The sequence below is a fragment of the Schistocerca piceifrons genome, chromosome 2 (assembly GCF_021461385.2).
Source record: "Schistocerca piceifrons isolate TAMUIC-IGC-003096 chromosome 2, iqSchPice1.1, whole genome shotgun sequence".
Classification (NCBI taxonomy): Eukaryota; Metazoa; Arthropoda; class Insecta; order Orthoptera; family Acrididae; genus Schistocerca; species Schistocerca piceifrons.
Window position 1 is genome coordinate 779049184 of NC_060139.1, and position 14143 is coordinate 779063326.

General features: G+C 43.1%; 1 protein-coding gene across 8 annotated transcripts in view; it reads left to right on the plus strand.

The window, feature by feature from the left end:
* Positions 1 to 14143, plus strand: part of LOC124777617 (sodium bicarbonate cotransporter 3) — a 960712-nt gene that overhangs the window by 159876 nt on the left and 786693 nt on the right. The window lies entirely within an intron of this gene.

A 14143-nucleotide genomic window follows, 5' to 3' on the forward strand; every position in this document is an offset into this window, starting at 1 on the left:
AACGCCGCCGCTCTGTGTATTCCGTACAGAGAGTTCCAGACTCCTTCCTGATTGCGCGATGTACTCCAGATTTACGGAAACGCCTTCGAGGACCTGGCGGAGCTGGGGATGTTTCGCTGGAATCCAGAGAGTGGCGGCGCGCCTGGATGTAATTACCCCCGTCAGCATCGACACCGGCTGCCCTGCGGCCTGTCATCGCGCTTGGCGGAGGTTATTAAATTATGTCGCAGAGACGGCCGCCGGGCGCGATGCAGTTTCTAATTCTCGCTGAAGCGGATTACTGAGCAGAACGGCGCCGTCCTTTTCATCAGGGCACCAAATTAGAGGAGCCGCGGCGAGCACGAGCCCGCTGCAAACTGTGTTGTGGGGCGACTGTCGCATCGCCGTTGCTTGCACGGCACGTGTCTGCCGTACCTAAACCTGATGGTGCTGCTCCAAAGTAGAAACGTCAGGAGTACCAAGTGCTTCCTCCTCCTCCTCCTCCTCCTCCTCCTCCTGTCTTGGACTAGACTGCAACAACTTCAGCCTCTACACATCGTAGCCTGCTTGATGTAGACATCCTAAAAATTGAACTAACACTTGCAGGTGTCGTAATTCTTTCTACAGTATGTAGCAGGGCGAGTATTTTACAATTCTTTTTGCGAGTTTTAACGGCAAGTAGAAAAGTAGATAAGTAAAAGAAAAGATAACTGTAGTCCTGTAATCTACGTTACTGTTCACAGAGAAACCATCTCGCAAAAATGCTGGAAGCTGTGCTAAATGCCCTGCCAACACAAAGTACTTCTACAGCCTTGGTATGCTGTGCTTAGAGGGAAGATGGACTACGGTACAACAAAATTTCGGCGTAACATTTACCTCAGTCATATTAATGTGACCACCACTTATGTTCGACAACGTGCAAGAATCACTAACTGATAGCAGGTGGCAGCACTAGCAGTGGAGGATATATAAAGCGTGTCGGGGGACACGGAAAACAGTGCAGTCGTTGTCGCAATGCGGAAACGAAGCGATTTGTATGACGTCCAAACAGGGATGACCAATGGCTTTGCACCAAGGATGAAATTATTTCCGAATGGGCTCAGTTTTGTAAACTGTTCGCCTGCCGCCGTTGTTTAAATATATCGCGCATTGCAACATTGCAAAATGGCGCTCAACGATGGTGCGGGCCATAGATGACAGGTGTGAACGACGGCGGCGGCGTTGAGTACGGGCGAACAGACTTATAACTAGAATGAAATTTTCACTCTGCAGCGGAATGTGCGCTGATATGAAACTTCTTGGCAGATTAAAATTGTGTGGCGGACCGAGACTCGAACTCAGGACCTTTGCCTTTCGCGGGCAAGAGCTTCTGTAAAGTTTGGAAGGTAGGAGACGAGGTACTGGCAGAAGTAAGGCTGTGAGGACGGTGCGTGAGTGGTGCTTGGGTAGCTCAGCTGGTAGAGCACTTGCCCACGAAAGGCAAAGGTCCCGAGTTCGAGTCTCGGTCCGGGACACAGTTATAATCTGCCAGGAAGATCAGACGTACAAATATTGAACAACTTACCGCCCAGATGAACCACGGAACTATCAACAGTGTCTCTTCAACGACCGTTCGGCGAATGTTATTGTGTATGTGCCTCCACCGTAGGAGACCGGTTCATGCAGTTATTCTGGCTACCGTTCTTCGGCGACGAAGGTTGGAATTCACACGCCAGTACCGCAACTGGACTCCCATTAAGTGGCGACAGGTGGCTTTTACAGAAAAATAACATTAATGCTCAATCGGGGTGAAGCAAACACCCCGCAACAATCGTCGGAAGGACCCACGCTAGAGGAGGGAATTTTATGGACCGGGGGAACGTTTTCATGGCATTCCCTGCGTGATCTCGTAATTCTGGAAGGCACCATGGAGCAACGAAAGTAAGCATCTATCCTTGGAAACCATGTCCACCGCTGCATGCAGTTTGTTTTTCCTCGATGTAATGATATCTATCAGCAGGACAATGCAACGTGTCACACAGCTCGCAGTGTACGTGCTTGGTTCAAAGAGCACCAGGGTGAGTTTATCTCATTCCTCTGACCACCAAGCTCTTCGGATTTCAACGCAATCGAGAATCTGTGGGACAAACTCGAGATCGGGTTCGTTGTGCCATGGATCCTCAACCGAGAAACCTAGAGCAGCTGGCCACGGCGCTCTGCATGACACCACAATTGCGCCGGTACCTTCCAAAACCTCTTGACTCTCTTCCTGCACATCTCGTAGCTGTCTGCACTCCAAAAGATGTTTATTCAGGCTTTTGACAGGCGGTCTCATTAATGTGACTGGACAGTGTAGTGTAACACTACACTGCTCTTTCCATTAGCTATCAAGTGACTTTCGAAGGTACGTACTTCCAATACGCAAACAATAAAGGAAATCAAGGATGAAACTGGAGTGCTGCCCTGAACGTAAGTGACACATGGACGATAAAAACTTTTGAAATCTCGTACTATAGGGAATCCTGGACAGTAGATAGGTAGATAAGTAGACTGGATAACGTATGATGCATTGAATAGAACTGGGGAAAAGGAAACATGCTTCACAACTTTGACTAAAAGGTGAGGTCGATCGATAAGACTGTCTCAAGAGTCTGGTAATGGAAGGAAGTGTGTGTGTGTGTGTGTGTGTGTGTGTGTGTGTGTGTGTGTGTGTGTGTGTGTGTGTGTGTGTGTGTGGTGGGGGGGGGGGGTTGAAAAATTATAAAGGGGGGAAAAAGACTAGAACACAGTAAATCAGGTTCAAATGGACGTAGGTTGTGGCAGTTACGCAGAGATGAACAAACTTTCCCAGGCTAGAATAACATGGATAGTTGCATCAGACATCTTCGGACTGAAGACCACAATAATAACTAATTCCATTACAAAACATAGTTGCTTTTATATCTCAGGGAATATAAACGGTTCCTATGTTAACTGTCAGCACAGTACTCGTCCCCATAAATATTATAATTTAGCGGAAATATTTTTATGTCCAGTATTGCTAATTATATAAGGAAAATTCCACGTCAGGTGACTCACTGTCTGTGTTCAATATGCCGTAGTCAAACCAGAAGAAAGACTACGAATGTTTTATGTAAATCATTATCCTTAATTAGTCTTGGAGCTAGATGGGCACCCCTATTCTCGAATGCGTACGAAAAGCATTCGGAAAGCGAATTTCTGATTAATGTTTCTACTGTTTAAAAAGAATACAACTGTGATTTAAGCGACCATTTGTCACTGTGGATGTGATTGGTGTCCACTACTACAGCAATGAGTGGAAGCTGGTAGCTGTGCACAAAAATGAAGACGAAGCCGATTAGTCGGAAATGTTACGGTCAGTACTACTAGGATTCAAGTTATTCTTATTGGTTAAGCTGCAAAATACGCAAGTCGTCTCTCCAATCTGGAGAAGAGATCTGGACTGCAAAAAAAGAAAATCTGTTATCAGGAAAATCTACCTGCCCGCTTCTTAACTTTCAGTTGATGTAGCTATGAGGAAAATTTGAGATTTTAAATTCAATTGCCGGATCGTTCACCCTGTTCAAATGTGTGAGATTTCCTAAGGGACCAAACTGCTTAGGTCATCAGTACCTAGACTTACTCACTACTTAATTTAACTTAAACTAACCTATGCCAAGAACAACACACACACACCCATGCCCGAGGGAGGACTCGAAACTCCCGCGGGAGGGGTCACCCTATTCACTATAAGTATTTGACACCTCATTTCCATCCATTTCTACTCTGCCTTAACGCAGAAGACGTCATGATTCATGTGTATTTCAGAGTAAGAAGCAGTCCCTCCCTGCCACGTGGAGAACTCCTGCCTCTACATATGAAGAGAAGGAATGGTAAAGGTTCTAAGCACCAAAGCTAACAATTGCCAGGAGAATAAAAAAACAGTGTATCTCTGATTGTACATAACTTAACTGATTTGTATGTAGAAAACTGAGATGGTGCCGGCCGCGGTGGTCTTGCGGTTCTAGGCGCTGCAGTCCGGAACCGCGGGACTGCTACGGTCGCAGGTTCGAATCCTGCCTCGCGCATGGATGTGTGTGATGTCCTTAGGTTAGTTAGGTTTAAGTAGTTATAAGTTCTAGGGGACTGATGACCTAAGATGTTAAGTCCCATAGTGCTCAGAGCCATTTGAACCATTTGAACTGAGATGGTATTTTGATACTACAGAATTTTGCTCCTCAGCGCATCACTGCAAAAAAATAAGACAAACTAGGAAATAAATATTTCATTAAGAATGTTATAAGTGCCACATCAGAAAACTTGTTGGCCCGAAGTACTAATGAGGAATTTTGTACAAGATAATTCTCGCAGTGAACAAAACACTACATGTGACTACTAAAGATGCTATTAATTTACAGAAATAGCGCTAATGCCTGATTCTGTCCGACAGGTAGATCTGCAGACGGCTGTTGACGTTTAGAATAAATTTGTTGTTGTTTACTTTAGTTGTTGTCTGTTCATTTCCCATCAAATAATATAAACAACAACGAACATAATATAAACGCGAACAGCCGTCCGAAAATGAAGTTGCCGGTTTGAAACCGGTAACGTTGCTGTTTGTGTAAATAAATAGCATTATTAACAGTGTATAGTTGCTGTTTTGTTCTTTGATTTCTTTGTACAAACCCACTTGTCAAGGATCTCTATTGTTGACTAAACAGTAGAAAAAAGTTTTTGTTCCAAGAGCTATTAGTACTGAAGCACTACGTTTCACTCGTGATGATAAAACTACAAAAATGTAGCATTAAAGTTTGAACTGGTAGAACTGTATTCACCAAAAACCACTTCTCGTAACTCCACAGCAAAGCACAGGATGACACAAACTAACGCATGTTTGAAGGCTTTCTCCATAGTGTGGCACCCTGATCAAGTCCAAGGTCGTGCAAGAGAGCACCATGTGCACAGTAGAAGTGATAACGCGTTTTGTGAAAAAAATAGCATTTTGAACGTTTCCCGTTTTCACTCTTCAGATATTCTCCACAAGTCTCTGTAAGTTAGGGAGAGTTTCTTAGCAACAGCTTCTTACCTTACCCTTGTATTATTTAGTTTCTGGTGCCCAACGTCAAACACAGACCATTATCAATCGCGATTACGTGAAATAATCCTTTCTTCTTCGTCCGAGAACTGTTGATAAGTAACATTTATATTTGAATAAACTTAATATGTGGTGACACTCTGAATTTTTGCTCAGTACTCCTAGAAAATAATTTTCTTTTTTTGCTTTTTTGCAGGTAAGTACATCTGGACGCCGTCGCTTTCATAAAGCGCCAAGCCAATCTCATCACCAGATTGGATGACTCAGCTTTTCAGCTGTAAGTTTCACACTTTACAAAATAAAGAAGTTGAATTTTCACTTAGTTAAAAAAGCTACTATAAATTTCGCATCAGGGCGAATACTTTAAACTTCGATGCCTGGGAAGACTGCGTGTGCTACCGCAGTAGTTTATTGTGGTTCTTATTATGAAAAGTAAATTTGATCTCAGATTACCAGAAACAACTGAAAGGGAACAACACGCTGTTCGTGATTCATGTTTGACTAATGAATAGTAGAAATTTCAGGTCATTGTAATCCGTTTCTGGTACCAAATTAGGATACCATAATGTTCACGATACAAGCTGCGGTTACAGATTCTAAGAGCATCTGTATTCAATCAGAGACACTTTGAGAATTATTGTGATATAGAGCAAGCAAGACAGTTTCCTCCTGGGCGGACATATGTTTTGTGCTGGATACTGGAGGACGCTTATGTGCTACTCACAAAGGGCAAAAGTTAGTTAAAATTAGAGAATAGCTTCAACATTGTGGTCGACACATGATTCGTTGACAGGAATGCGTTTGACTTCTGCATCTACAACGTCCATGAAACAGCTATTGTTATGAAGAAATTCATCATGAGAGAGATCACCTGTGAAAGCCAGACGCATTTTCTATACTCAGTTACAACTGTTGCCACAGTATCTGCTATCCTTAAAAGACAGTCGTATTTGTTGATATTAAAATCAGGTACAATGTAATATAATCGAGACATACTGTCAGTTTCAGTGCTGTTCTCTATGCCCAGGCTGAGGGACAAGACATTAAGATACAGCGATTTTTGGACAGATTCTGTATTAAAAGATCCATTTTAGCAATCATATACAATCTCTCGCTCGACGTAAGAGCAGTCAGTACGCAAAGACTGGAAACTTGATCACACCACCGCACAAAAAGCAAAAAAAGGAATCCGCTAAATATAGGCCCATACCACTGACATAAATTTGCGATAGGATTTAGGAACTTGAATGTGTTCCATCATGACTGGGAACATCAAAAAAGTTCAAAGAAGGGCAGCTCATTATGGATTATGGCGAAAGAGTGTCTCGAGTATCATATGTGAGTACGGGTGGCAACATTTAAAACAAAGACGTTTATCATTGCGGAGAGACATTTTCATGAAATTTCAATCACCCACTTTCTACTCCGAAAGCGGAAGTATTTTGTTGACTTCTATCTACAAAGGGAGAAACGATCATCGTAGATTCAGATGCTAGCTTATCCCACGTGCTATTCGAGAGTGGAACGGTCGAAAGGAGTAGTCTTTGAGCCCTCTGGCAAGCACTTACGCTTCCGCTTACGCTTGAATTGCAGCACATTGCATATATAGAACTATGTTGATAGCGGCTTGTAAGCCCAAAGGATTCCCTGGTAGATAATGTGAATGACCTTCATTTGATCCTCGGTAGCTAATAGGATTTTTTATGGTGCTTTGTATATCTATCGTAACGGGACGTTCTTCATGTGAAAAATACAAAATTAGCTTTACTACACTAAGAAAAAGTCCCCAATTCCTTCCCCTACCCCATCCCCCTCGGAACCAACGGAATAAACTACTATCAACCCGGAGGAAGGTACCTCCAATAGGACTATACCAGATTATTGAATCATTTCTTTCCGATACTACGATGGGCTCTTATGTTACTTGTCTGTAACAATTTTCCCGCTGTGAGACCGATTATGTTTACTGACATAAATCGTGTGTTGTGCACTACAGCGCGACAGTTTCAGGTGGGGTGAGCTCTGGACGATGGGTCGTGACATACCGGTAGACGTCGAACCTGTACCTAACAGGTTTATGGCACTGCTAATCCAAGCAAGCAGTTGCGCGGCAGCCATTACTGATCACTTTGTTTTGTGTTTGATGTTGCTCTTATTTTCTTACTTTCAAACGAATGAAGAAGTCTGTCTTGGTCCACCACAGGTTTTGAGAATTATCAGTTACTGGCGTCGTGTGTCATTCTGCCTTTCGTAGGACAAAACAAAGCCGCCCTGCGGGAACGCATCCGCACCTCTCACCTCTCACCGTAGAGGTCCAGCTGCTCGTTTGTTTTCTACCGCAGGCAGCGGCACCGTTAAAGTGTCCGCACCACACTCCTGGGGAAGAGGAGACTGCACACCTGTTGCGGACACGATTTTTTAGCAGATTCGTAGTATCTACGGAAAATGCTGTCTATTCTATTGTGTATGAGGCACTAGAGATCCTAAACGAAAGGATAAGGCAGTATTTTTTCTTTTTTGAATTAACAAAATCATTTGATTGTGTGGACATGCAATATTTTTACGTAAGTCAAAACACTGTGGAATTAGCGAAAATGCTCGCAATCTTTTACTTCATATCTAAGAAGTAGAAAGCAGAAAATTGCCTTCCGGTGTCACAAGATAAAGAAGAGCAAGATAAAGAACAGCGGAGTAGGAGCGGGAGATGGGGGGGGGGGAGGGGGGGAGCGGCGGGCAGGTGTGCCACATACTCTTTTAACGGCCAGTGTCTTTTTTTGACGAAAATCAACGATCTGCCGTTAAACACGACAAAAAAATTCTCGTTGCAAGTGGCACAAGGGGGTTACGAAAGGCATATAACGTAATATAAGTGGCACACATTATGTGATTAAAAGTATCCGGACACCCCCAGAAACATATATTTTTCACATAAAGTGCATTATGCTGCCACATACTGCCAAGCACTCCATATCAGTGACCTCAGTAGTCACTAGACATAGTGTGAGAGAAGAATGGGGCGCTCCGCGGAACTCGAGGACAACGAACGTGGTTAGGTGATTGGCTGTCTCTTGTGTCATACGTCTGTACGTGAAAGTTCCACACTCCTAAACATCACTAGGTCCACTGTATCCGTTGTGATAGTGAAGTGGAAATGTGAAGGGACACGTACGGCACAAAAGCGTACAAGCCGACCTCGTCTGTTGACTGACAGAGACCGCCGACAGGTGAAGAGGGTCGTAATGTGTAATAGGCAGACACCTATCCAGATCATCACACAGGAATTCCAAACTGCATCACGATCCACTGCAAGTACTATGACAGTTACCCAGGAAGTGAGGAAACTTCGATTTCATGGTCGGAGCTCAATAAGCCACACATCACACAGGTAAATGCCAAACGACGCCTCGCTTGGTGTAATGAGCGTAAACATTGAACGACTGAACAGTGTAAAAACGTTGTGTGGAGTGAAGAAGTACGGTACACATTGTAGCGATCCGATGGCAGGGTGTGGGTATGGCGAATGCCCGGTGGACGTCATCTGCCAGCGTGTGTAGCGCCAACAGTAAAATTCGGAGGCGTTGGTGTTAAGGTGTGGAAGTATTTTTCATGGAGGGGGCTTGCACTTCATGTTGTTTGGCGTGACACTAAAACAGCACAGGCCTACATTGATGTTTTCAGCACCTTCTTGCTTCCCACTGTTGAAGACCAATTCGGGCATGGCGACTGCATCTTTCAACACGATCGAGCACCTCTTCATAATGCAAGGTCTGTTGCGGAGTGGGTAGACGACAGTAACATCCCTGTAATGGACTGGGCTGCACAGGGTCCTGGCCTGAATCCTATAGAAAATCTTTAGGACGTTTTGGAATGCCGACTTCGTGCCAGTCCTCACCGACCGCCATCGATACATCTCCTCAGTGCAGCACTCCGTGAAGAATGGGCTGCCATTCTCCAAGATACCTTCCAGCACCTGATTGAACGAATGCCTGCGAGAGTGGAAGCTGTCATCAAGGCTAAGGGTGGACCAACAGCATACTGAATTCCATCATGGAATGGAGGACGCCACGAACTTGCAAGTCATTTTCAGCCAGGTGTCCGAATACTTTTGATCACATTGTGTAGGTAATAGAATCGTCAGTAATATCATTACGTGACTTTGCGGAAACAGAGTCGCAGTTAACTACAACAAAACTCAATGCACATAGTATCGTTCACAGCACTTACAGAAAAGCAAAATTTTGCTATCACAAGGTGATCAGACAGTCGATGGAATTGACCATTTTAAATAGATGAAAAGCTTCATTGGAAATACGAAGTACAAGATCATGTGCAGAAATTATAGTCTGGTATTCTCTGTGACACTGAAGGAAATAAGTGTTTAAACTATCGTTTCACCAGCAGTATCCACTCAGTTGCCGTAAGTAAAACTGTTCGTCAGGCTTCTCGGTAACAAAAGCTCTATCCCGACCACCCATATCAGAAATTTTTAATCTTTCTGCTACAGTGTAATATCACGACGCTAATTTTCCTTGGGCTTCTATATTTCTGTCTCTTGCACAGCTCTGTTGATCCCAAGTTTTCAACGAATGATTGCGGCTACTTCTTTATGATACCATTTGTGTAGCTGTGTCTCAAACCAGTCCCATTGGATTTAGGTCGCAGTGACTGGCAAATAATCACAGAGTAAAAATCTTTTCAAAATCTCCACAATGTTATGAGGTTAGATTCATTTGTATTAAGTGTTTCTAACAGTGTTCTCTTGTCAGTGTCTTCTTTCACTGACCAATAGTTTTTCTTCTCGAGAAACAAGACTAGGAACGGTGTGATACGGAGTATTTTCCAAAAACAACATTGCACCAGTATGGAACATTAGGGTTTTGTCAATTTTGTAAGCAATATAAATAATGTTGTTAATGTTATCTTTACACTGATGATGATTGTCAGCCGTTCGAAATTAGTGAGAAGTAAAATCGCTGAATGCGAATAACTTAGCGTTAAGCAATGTGCATTCTGTAAGGGATTTAGACAGTGTGTGTCGGTCCTGGAGGAATGCGTGGATAGCCTAATGATAGGGCAACCGTTCGCGATAAGCGAGAGATCCTGGTTCGATTCCCGGTCAGGCACAAATGTCACACCTCCCCAACAGGCAAACATCTATACCTAATGTAGCTGACGCAAAGTTCTTCGCATTCACCGAATTTACTTCGATTAACGTAGTCAACTTCCAGCAATGGAATAGTTTTTTTTTTTTTTCATCAGTCTACTGACTGGTTTGATGCGGCCCACCACGAATTCCTTGAATTCCTTTCCTGTGCTAACCTCTTCATCTCAGAGTAGCACTTCCAACCTACGTCCTCAATTATTTGCTTGACGTATTCCAATCTCTGTCTTCCTCTACAGTTTTTGCCCTCTACAGCTCCCTCTAGTACCATGGAAGTCATTCCCTCATGTCTTAGCAGATGTCCTGTCATCCTGTCCCTTCTCCTTATCAGTGTTTTCCACATATTCCTTTCCTCTCAGATTCTGCGTAGAACCTCCTCATTCCTTACCTTATCAGTCCACCTAATTTTCAACATTCGTCTATAGCACCACATCTCAAATGCTTCGATTCCCTTCTGTTCCGGTTTTCCCACAGTCCATGCTTCGCTACCATACAATGCTGTACTCCAGACGTACATCCTCAGAAATTTCTTCCTCAGATTAAGGCTGGTACTTGATATTAGTAGACTTCTCTTGGCCAGAAATGCCTTTTTTGCCATAGCGAGTCTGCTTTTGATGTCCTCCTTGCTCCGTTCATTACTGGTTATTTTAATGCCTAGGTAGCAGAATTCCTTAACTTCATTGACTTCGTGACCATCAATCCTGATGTTAAGTTTCTCGCTGTTCTCATTTCTACTACTTCTCATTACCTTCGTCTTTCTCCGATTTACTCTCAAACCATACTGTGTACTCATTAGACCGTTCATTCCGTTCAGCAGATCATTTAATTCTTCTTCACTTTCACTCAGGATAGCAATGTCATCAGCGAATCGTATCATTGATATCCTTTCACCTTGTATTTTAATTCCACTCCTGCACCTTTCTTTTATTTCCATCATTGCTTCCTCGATGTACAGATTGAAGAGTAGGGGCGAAAGGCTACAGCCTTGTCTTACACCCTTCTTAATACGAGGACTTTGTTCTTGATCGTCCACTCTTATTATTCCCTCTTGATTGTTGTAAATATTGTATATGACCCGTCTCTCCCTATAGCTTACCCGTACTTTTTTCAGAATCTCGAACAGCTTGCACCATTTTATATTGTCGAACGCTTTTTCCAGGTCGACAAATCCTATGAAAGTGTCTTGATTTTTCTTTAGTCTTGCTTCCATTATTAGCCGTAACGTCAGAATTGCCTCTCTCGTCCCTTTACTTTTCCTAAAGCCAAACTGATCGTCACCTAGCGCATTCTCAATTTTCTTTTCCATTCTTCTGTATATTATTCTTGTAAGCAGCTTCGATGTATGAGCTGTTAAGCTGATTGTGCGATAATTCTCGCACTTGTCAGCTCTTGCCGTCTTCGGAATTGTGTGGATGATGCTTTTCCGAAAGTCAGATGGTATATCGCCAGACTCATATATTCTACACACCAACGTGAATAGTCGTTTTGTTGCCACTTCCCCCAATGATTTTAGAAATTCTGATGGAATGTTATCCATCCCGTCTGCCTTATTTGACCGTAAGTCCTCCAAAGCTCTTTTAAATTCCGATTCTAATACTGGATCCCCTATCTCTTCTAAATCGACCTCTGTTTCTTCTTCTATCACATCAGACAAATCTTTACCCTCATAGAGGCTTTCAATGTATTCTTTCCACCTATCTGCTCTCTCCTCTGCATTTAACAGTGGAATTCCCGTTGCACTCTTAATGTTACCACCGTTGCTTTTAATGTCACCAAAGGTTGTTTTGACTTTCCTGTATGCTGAGTCTGTCCTACCGACAATCATATCTTTTTCGATGTCTTCACATTTTTCCTGCAGCCATTTCGTCTTAGTTTCTCTGCACTTCCTATTTATTTCATTCCTCAGCGACTTGTATTTCTGTATTCCTGATTTTCCCGGAACATGTTTGTACTTCCTCCTTTCATCAATCAACTGAAGTATTTCTTCTGTTACCCATGGTTTCTTCGCAGCTACCTTCTTTGTACCTATGTCTTCCTTCCCAACTTCTGTGATGGCCAGTTTTGGAGATGGCCATTCCTCTTCAACTGTAATGCCTACTGCGCTATTCCTTATTGCTGTATCTATAGCGTTAGAGAATTTCAAACGTATTTCGTCATTCCTTAATACTTCCGTATCCCACTTCTTTGCGTATTGATTCTTCCTGGCTAATGTCTCGAACTTCAGCCTACTCTTCATCACTACTATATTGTGATCTGAGTCTATATCTGCTCCTGGGTACGCCTTACAATCCACTATCTGATTTTGGAATCTCTGTCTGAGCATGATGTAATCTAATTGAAATCTTCCCGTATCTCCCGGCCTTTTCCAAGTATACCTCCTCCTCTTGTGATTCTTGAACAAGGTAATCGCTATTACTAGCTGAAACGTGTTACAGAAGTCAATTAGTCTTTCTCCTCTTTCATTCCTTGTCCCAAGCCCATATTCTCCTGTAACCTTTTCTTCTACTCCTTCCCCTACAACTGCATTCCAGTCGCCCATGACTATTAGATTTTCGTCCCCCTTTACATACATCATTACCCTTTCAATATCCTCATACACTTTCTCTATCTGTTCATCTTCAGCTTGTGACGTCGGCATGTATACCTGAACTATCGTTGTCGGTGTTGGTCTGCTGTCGATTCTGATAAGAACAACCCTGTCACTGAACTGTTCACAGTAACACACCCTCTGCCCTACCTTCCTATTCATAACGAATCCTACACCTGTTATACAATTTTCTGCTGCTGTTGATATTACCCGATACTCATCTGACCAGAAATCCTTGTCTTACTTCCACTTCACTTCACTGACCCCTACTATATCTAGATTGAGCCTTTGCATTTCCCTTTTCAGATTTTCTAGTTTCCCTACCACGTTCAAGCTTCTGACATTCCACGCCCCGACTCGTAGAACGTTATCCTTTCGTTGACTATTCAATCTTTTTGTCATGGTAACCTCCCCCTTGGCAGTTCCCTCCCGGAGATCCGAATGGGGGACTATTCCGGAATCTTTTGCCAATGGAGAGATCATCATGACCTATCTGTTTTTGTTACAGAACTTTTGAGTATTTGTTACGAGACTTCTGTCCTGAGATCGCGTCATCTAAGTAACTGTGTCTTCATTCGACCTGTAAGATTACAAATGCTGTAGACATTTTGGTGTGCACCCGGACTGCTGCTATTGCTTTACGCAAAGACGGAACATGTCAGCTTGAGCGGTTGGTTCAGGTATTAGCCACTCCTAAAGTTATTTCAGACAAGCAATACATTCAGCACTATTGTGCAGTTATATGTTTTGTGTCTTCTAGTGCAAGGCTGAACGAAAAGGTCTCGTTGAGCGCCTAAGACAATATCGACTGCAATCACCAATTCAGAGTTTTTAGATTTCTGGATATTCTTATTGCGATAAAGTGCACAGAGATCAAAGCCATATACACTAACGGAAAAAAATCGAAACACTATAAAAATGAACGCAGAGCAATGAAATTTTGGAAATACGTTTGTCTACATAACATAGTTAAGTAATTATCATTGCAATATCGGATATTAATGTAAGGGCTAGATAAGCTATTACAAATGCGAAATGCTGGTACATCAGTATCTGCTGTAACCGCCAGGATGTTGAATGCAAGCATGTAAACGTGCATGCCTTGTGTCGTACATGTGCCGGATGTCAGTTTGTGGGCTGGAGTTCCATGCCAGTTGCACCTGGTCAGTCAATACTGGGATGGTTAATGCTGCCTGTGGATGACGCTGTAGTTGTCGTTCGATGATGTCCCACACCTGCTCTATTGGGACTGATGTGGTGATCTAGCACGCCAAGGAAATACGTCGACGCTCTGTAGAGCACGTTGGATTACAACAGTGGTATGTGGGCGAGCGTTACACTG